This window comes from Lissotriton vulgaris, chromosome 7 (genome assembly GCF_964263255.1).
Source record: "Lissotriton vulgaris chromosome 7, aLisVul1.2, whole genome shotgun sequence".
NCBI classification, from domain to species: domain Eukaryota; kingdom Metazoa; phylum Chordata; class Amphibia; order Caudata; family Salamandridae; genus Lissotriton; species Lissotriton vulgaris.
This window is the reverse complement of record NC_141695.1, coordinates 47,674,725-47,682,685: the sequence shown is the minus strand read 5'-3', so window position 1 is coordinate 47,682,685 and position 7,961 is coordinate 47,674,725.

Genomic DNA, 7,961 nt, shown 5'->3' with positions numbered 1-7,961 from the left:
ATATATATATATATATATATATATATATATATATATATATATATATATATATATATATATTCCAAGGTGGCCCACTTTAAGACCTCCGGGTGCTCTGCGGCGGTGCACTCGAAGGGCGGCAGAGCCCAGCCTCCATTTAATCGAACTCCGTTTCCCCGAGGGGTAGTTTTCTTTGTGCACTCCCAGACTCAACAATGATATCAGCAATCGATTTTGGTGAAAGTTAAATTTATTAACAGCAAGCCAGCATCACCTTACATGTTTAGGTCTCTTCAGTCACAGTCCTGTGAGCAAGGTCTCTGAAGAGACCGAAACGCGTAAGGTGATGCCGGCTTGCTGTTAATAAATTTAACTTTCACCAAAATCGATTGCTGATATCATTGTTGAGCCTGGGAGTGCACGAAGAAAACTACCCCTCGGGGAAACGGAGTTCGATATATATATATATATATTCACTGAAAAAAACCATAGGTTTCACACCAGTTATAGTTAGCTGAACATTTTACTCATACAAAACCATTGAAATTCCCACGTTATAGTTAGTTGGACTCACTATAACTCGCGCGCCCGCAATCCACTGCTGATGATGTCACATATTACATCATTCATGACATGGTCAGTGACATCACTGATGACATCACTGATGACATCTCAAATGACATCACTGATGAAATCACTGATAACATCATGTGAAAGGATGCATTGCTGGAGTTGCTTCACTTTTGTAACACACTCCAGCAATGCATCACTTTTGCACTTACAGATACGTCAGAACTACTGACGTATATGTAACTCCTTGCGACATAATGCGTCATACATTAAATATAACGCATCAGGAATGTCGCAAGGAGAGCGCACTGAGAAGTGATGCATCACTGCTTTCACGCAGTGATGCGTCATTTCTTATAAATGAGGCCCTGACTGAGAGAGGAAAGAAACATAAGAGAGGGAGTGTGGCTGTGTTATAGGGAGTGAGTGTGATAGAAGAGGGGTGACAGACTAAGGGGTCAGAGAGAATGAGGCTAAAAGAGACAAAATGAGGTAAGAGGAGTGTAGAAGTAAGAGGACAGAGGGAGTAAGAGAAGGAAATAGTGAAGTGGAGTAAGGAGAGTAAGGGAAGGGAAAACAGTGAAGGTGTAAAGAAAGAGAAGTGAGAGGAAGGAAAGTGAAGGATAGGGCCTGAAAGAAGGTGAGTGTGGGAGTATGGCTGAATTATAGGGAGTGAGCGTGACAGAAGAGGAGTGAGAGACTAAGAGGACAGAGAGAATGTGGGTAACAGAGAGAGAGTGAGGGAAAGGGAGTGTAGAAGTAAGACGACAGATGGAGTAAGAGAAGGAATTAGTGAAGTGGAGTAAGGAGAGTAAGGGAAGGGATAATAGTGAAGGAGTAAAGGAAGGGAAGTGAGAGGAAGGAAAGTAAAGGAGAAGGTCTGAAAGAAGGTGAATGTGGAATTATGGCTGAGTTATAGGCAGTGAGCGTGACAGAAGAGGAGTGAGAGACTAAGGGGATGGAGAGAATAAGGCTAACAGAAAGAGATTGAGGGAAGGGGAGTGTAGAAGTAAGAGGACAAAGAGACTAAGAGAAGGAGTAAGTGAAGTGGAGTAAGGAGAGTAAAGAAAAGGAAAAGAGTAAAACAATGAAGTAAGAGAAGAGAGAGGAAAGAAAGTAAAGGAGAAGGTCTGAAAGAAGGTGAGTTTAAGAGAAGAGTGTGAAAAAGGGGAGTAAACGTGGGGATTCAGAATAAGTGAGGCAAGCGCAATAAGGGAACAGAGGTGTGGGAGCATCAAAGAAGAGTAGTGAGGTTAAGGTAAAGAAAATAGAGAAAATACATTTTGCACATCAAACTTACCTTATATCTAATGTAAACTTAATTTCATAATTCCATTAAAATTTATATCTTAGAAAGAGAAAAAAAGTTAGAATATTTATAATATATATTTTACAATACAAGAGACAAAGTACGACATTAAAAGTCATAAAAGGTTAGTAAGAGATAAAGTAGAAGTGAAGTAGTCAGAACGAAAAACAAAGGAATGGTGAAGGTCAGAGAGAGTTCAAAAGAAATAGAGAGACAGCAAATTACTAAAAGGATAATGGCATAGATACATTCAGTGACAGTGAACAAGAGCAGGAGAGAGAAATAAACTGAAGATGAGTATCATCCTAAAGAAATATGCATTACGAAAAATAAAGGCAGAAAGGGGAGAAAAGAATGGGGAGTGATTAACAGAGCAGCAGGAGTGAATAACAGTGAATTAATGACAATGAGGCATGGAATTTCAGTGAAGGTGAATGTAGACTTGTAAGACAGTGAGTATACAATGGGAGTGAAGGCAACAGAGAGGGAGCGGGGGAACACAAGTAAAAATATGATAGAATAGAGGGAGTAAGACAAACAGTGAGTAAAGGGCAGTAAGATGAGTAAGGGAAGGAGAATGACTAAGAGAGCAAAGGAAGGGAAGAAAGGGAAGAAAAGTGAAGCAAAGGGACTGGGAAAAGGTGAGTATGTGATGAAAGAAAGAAGAAGGGTAGTTAAAGATGATGATTAAGGATAACTGAACGAACTGAAGTAAGGGAACAAGGATGAGGGAGGGTGAGTACAGGAGAGTGAGGTTGATAAAAAAAGGAAAATAAAAAGAGGATAAAAGCAAATGAGCTTGAGACAAAGGAAGTGAAAGAGTGAGAACATAGAGGTAGTGAAGGAAACACTGGCAGAAAGAAACTGAGTAACAGAGCAAACAAAGATAAGTAAGGGAGTGTGGGTGAATTTTAGGGAGTAAGGATGACGGAAGAGGAGTGAGAGAGTAAGAGGATCGAGAGACTGAAGCTAAGACACAGGGAGTGAGGGGAAAGAATTGAAGATGTGAGAGGACAGAGGAAGTGAGAGAAGGAGTGAGTGAAGTGCAATAAGGTGAGTGAGAGAAGGCGAATTATTGAGGAAACAAAGAAAGAAAAGAAGGGGAAGGGGAGTGAAGTAGAGTGTCTGACAGCTAAAAAGTATTGAATGGGAGAGAGGGAAAGGGCAGTGAAGTAGTGGTTAATGAGAATACGTGAGCAACGTGCAATAAGGGAAGGGAGGTGAGGGAGAGTGAAAAAAGGCCAGTGAGGGTGAGTTAAGAGGAGTATTAGAGGGTGGAAATAGGTAAGTGAGCATAAGAGAATGGGAAAATATTATATATTTATTAATAGCAAATACAAAATAATTTCAACAACATGTTATATGGTTTATTTTTGCTGTTCTCAGAATATATTGAATTTCACTTAAAACAGTGACTTCAATAGTACTCATCATATAACAGCGGGCAAAAAAAACACAATCAAAATTTGGAAAAAACATATCTAACCTCACTTTTGATCCATCCACTTTTCCACGATGCCAAATAGTATATGGAAAGTCCTTTTCTTTGAAAATTAGTCCAGAGTATTCGTAATTTCTCATTTACCTGACTTTCTGAAAGAAAAGCTCTAACATCTTTTCCACTATGAAACAAGAGTGTAATTTCCGCCTCTAGCTTACTTTTTATAAATAATTTCTATAATACTCACAGCACACACTATATGATATACATATTCTATCTCTATGAGAACTACATGTTTATTATTATGTTCATCACTCTCATTCAGAAAGTAATTGTGAAGAGTAAACTAAGTTATATTAACTGCTGCAATCTTCATAGGCCAATTACCTTCCCTAAAATTTCGGTTGTAAGAACACTAGGTAAGAATTTTGTAAGTCAGAAGGCAAACGTTTTTTTTTTTACATTTTAAATAACATGTGTAATGTCCTGATGTTGTTGAAGGACCATCGTGGTAAATAATTGCTGCAGTTGTAAAGGTTCTTCCTGAAATTGATAATTGAGAAGCCACAACATTTTTAATTAATGTTGTCAATTTAGTTCCATCAGGTCTACATCGTTGGAACATTAAAATAACATACTGTCCATATCTTATTAAAAATAAAGTTGATAGCATTTCAGATTTACATTGAGTACAGACCATGTTTTGATTTGCTTCTCTAACTAGATTATTAAAAAACACTGATTTGCAGTCTGGTAAAGTCAAATATATAAATCTTTCAGTGTCTTCTGTAGTACTACTTGAAAAGGAGCTATTGTCACACTCATGTTGCCATTTATAAGAAAGGCCAAAAAGATTTTCTACATCTACACCTTCATCTTGCAAAATAACAAGCATATACATTAGAAATTCCTGACAATCTTGCTGAATATTCTGTGTAAATTGATTTAGACCAGAACATATGTCTAAAACCTTTCGAATTTCAGAAACACTTTGCATTTTTGTTCTATCACTGCAACATTTCTCAAATACAGAATTTAATAAACAACAAAGTGTTTGATCACGATTTTCAGCAATCTGTTCTTGTACAGTTTAGAGAAAGAAAACAACGTTAACCACAACATTAGCATAGCAGTTGACACCAGAACTATTTTCTAACTGAAATCCAACAACATCTTTAACTGAATCCTTTTAGGTTTTGCTTTCAATTACTGGTTCATCTACCTTTTTTTTTTTGCTACAACTTCACTACAATTTTTCTCATTTCTTCTTCTGCTTTTCAAACAGAGGATATTGAGGTAAATTTGGAGCATACTCTCTTCTTAACCTATTATATTCTTTTACACAATTTAGATCTGCATTAATCACTGCATATGCCAAAGAAACAGAAAACTGTTTTCTGCGGACATATAAATCTTTCACAAGCAAAAATCGGGCAGAACAACAACTGATTTGTTGTACTTCTTCAATACCATCAAATTTAATTTTTATAAATTCAATTTCATCCCTATTTCGGTAATTCACAAAATCCACAACATGACCCATTGCTCCATTTACTAAACCTCTTTCCACATGTAAATTACGTTGTAAAATTATACAACAATTTAAAGATGCATACAGAGTCTTTTCCATACCAGCAGTTTTAGATATTGTCTTCTCTAAAGAATCCAATTTTGATTTCAACTTTTCAGACAAAACAATAGTTGCTCCTTCATGTTCTATTTTATCAATAGCTTCCAGTTTCACAATCTCTTGATTTTTCAACTTTAACATTCTGTTGCTGAAGATTGAACATTCTTGCAGAGTTGGCATCAAGCATATGATAGATTTGTTTTCAGGAATTTTCTTAAAAATATTCTCTGGGAGAATATTTTCATTTGGAAACAAATTTGAAATTAATCGTCCATGTAAAGCTTCTTTGCCATGCTCAGTTAATTTTCCAATTCTTACATCTTGTAGAATATTTTTATAATCTTCATCCTTTGCCTGTCGCATATTTTGAAGCAGTTCTGCATATTTGAAATTTAACCATATGTTAACATTTCCAATGCTTCCTAAGCACTTCCTGGTATCTTCATGCGTAAACATTTTAAACACCGGCTGTCCTTTTGCTGGAGTTAGTTGCAGTAGATCTCCAAAAACAATGATGTGTTTGCCTCCAAATAACACATCATAGTCTGTTTTAAGAATTTCTTGCATTCTTAAATGCACAAAAGCAAGCATTACATTTGATACCATGCTTACTTCATCAATGATAAGAAGTTTCATTTTCTTTAGGACTCTTGAAACTTCACAACAAGCTTCTCCAGATAGCTTGTGGTATTGTAATTTGTTATCATGCTCCACTGGCAGCATCAATAAGCGATGTAAAGTAATCCCTTTAATGTTGTGCGCTGCCAACCCAGTTGGAGCAGTAACAACACAAGAGAGCGATTACTCCATTGTTTTCTGCAAATATGTTGCAATCGCTTTAATCACGAACCTTTTCCCAGTTCCTGCTTCTCCACTCACATATAGTCGGACAGGTACAAATGATGTACATGAGCACTCTTTTTTCTCATGAGATAAACCATGCTCAATGTGTTCTGTGACTTTGTCATGTATTTGTCTCTGCTCAACATTTAGTTCTTTTTCCAAATCTTCTAAGTCAACTCCATCCTCCTGAGCTTGTTCCATGGCTATTTCAACTTCATGCAAGGCAGTGGCAGCTTCATTTTGTATAATTGGTCCTCCTAGTGGATCCTGACTCAATGAAGCAGAACTCTGACTATCTTGAGAACTATCTCTAGCAATCTCTGCTGCAATTGTAGCTTCTTGCGGAATTTCCTCATTCAACATTTGTAGATAATTTGAAAAAACAGCACATTCTATCGTATCCTTGGTTGCATTGAACGAATCTTCATAAGTAAGAAAATCTCCAAGTAGTTCCTCTTCTCTACGCCAAGGCTTAAACAGTTGCAAAAGAGCTAAGTAATAAAATTCTCTTTTGTCTGGAGAATCACAACTCAATTTTCGATTATTAATCAAATGGCCTTTTCTTTGTTTCACTAGACAGCCTTCACATTCAATTACAGCATATACACCTTTATTGATGTCTTCTGTGACGTTCTTTTTAAAAATATAAGTTTGCAGAACTTCATAGAGACAAGCGTTCTCAAGGTGAGTACTTCTATTTTGATAGTATGTATCCAACATGTTTGTTTTCAAAATATCTGTACTGTCCGGTTCTTTCTCTGCCAAATACTCTATTTCTTGTACAGATTTCAAAACTCGGTTTCGTGTTGCAGCAAGACCTAGACTCACCCAAATGATGGTTCTAGATTTGGCATATAGACTTGCTGATGACAACCGATCAGAACATTCATATGCTCCAATTTCTCGATGTGACAACATCTTCAGACTGTAACTGTATAATTTCTTGCTTAGGCTCTTTTCATGTGAAATTTCCTCCCACATTTCCTTCAGTTCCGTCTTTTCTGGTTTGGGGATGTAAGACGTCACATATCGAGCCACAGCAATAGAGTTGTCAGCCACATATTGAATATCCATGTTAGCATTCCACATGGACAAAATGACTGGGTTGTAGTCATTTATGAATTTGGATTCCTCATTTCTTCTTAGGTTGTATGTATTTTTGGGTGATTTCCTTGTCACAGTATGTCGCAGAGAAGACATTAAATTGTTGACTCTTCCTTTCAATGTTACTGGACGTGGAAATGCAAAACGACATTTCGTGTAGAACTTGTCCTTGGATTTGTATTTTCGACAACAGTATTTCCCACAACGATGGCTTTGAAAGCGTAAAACTTGGTGTCTTAAATTGTTTTCTTCTGTACTTTTCAGAACAGCACATGTAGAATACTGCTCAATAAAAATCATCACTTTCTCATCTGAATCTGTTCCAAATGTAGCTGCATCTTTAATCCATAGCAGCATATGTATATGAGGAGCACCTCTTGCTTGATACTCCTTTCTCCAAAAGAAATCCAACTCCTCTCCAAGCGGAGGATTTTTTTTGTTTGTAATAAAAGACATCATAGCTTCAAACCTATGATTGAAATACCTGCATAACATAACTGGATCCGAAGAGCACAGTTCTCCAGGTGTCTTGTATTCAATATTTTCAATATTTTTATTTGCCTCTCGTAGAAATTCAAGTAAATCTTCCCAAGCATACTCAGCACAGCTAAGAGTGAGGAACCATGTAGGAGTTCCTAAGTTTCTTAGCATACATTTCAATTCCCCATGACGACGGTACCAATACTCGTTAGTAACACGCTGACATGACATGAGATTAATTATCTGAGATTCCAAAACACTGTCTTGCAGTTTCACTTTATCCATAAAATCCTTTGCCGAAACATTTTGTAGATGTTTCCACTTTTCAGTATATGGTTCACTGCATAAGAAAGTCCAGACAAGTGCCTCTCAAACAGTAGATGGAACAAATATGGAGTGCATTGACGAAACCTTGGATCTTCTGCATATAATCTTGAAGTCCAGGATTCAGATGCAGGAATTTAAACAGGTCGGTCGTCATATCGTCCACCTTCACCTCTTGGAAATAACTGTGGAAAACAACGAGCTTCCAAACTTTCTTCCCATACACTAATGGGACTTCCTTCGGCTTTTTTCATCTGAAACAAGTCAATGGCATTCCCCAT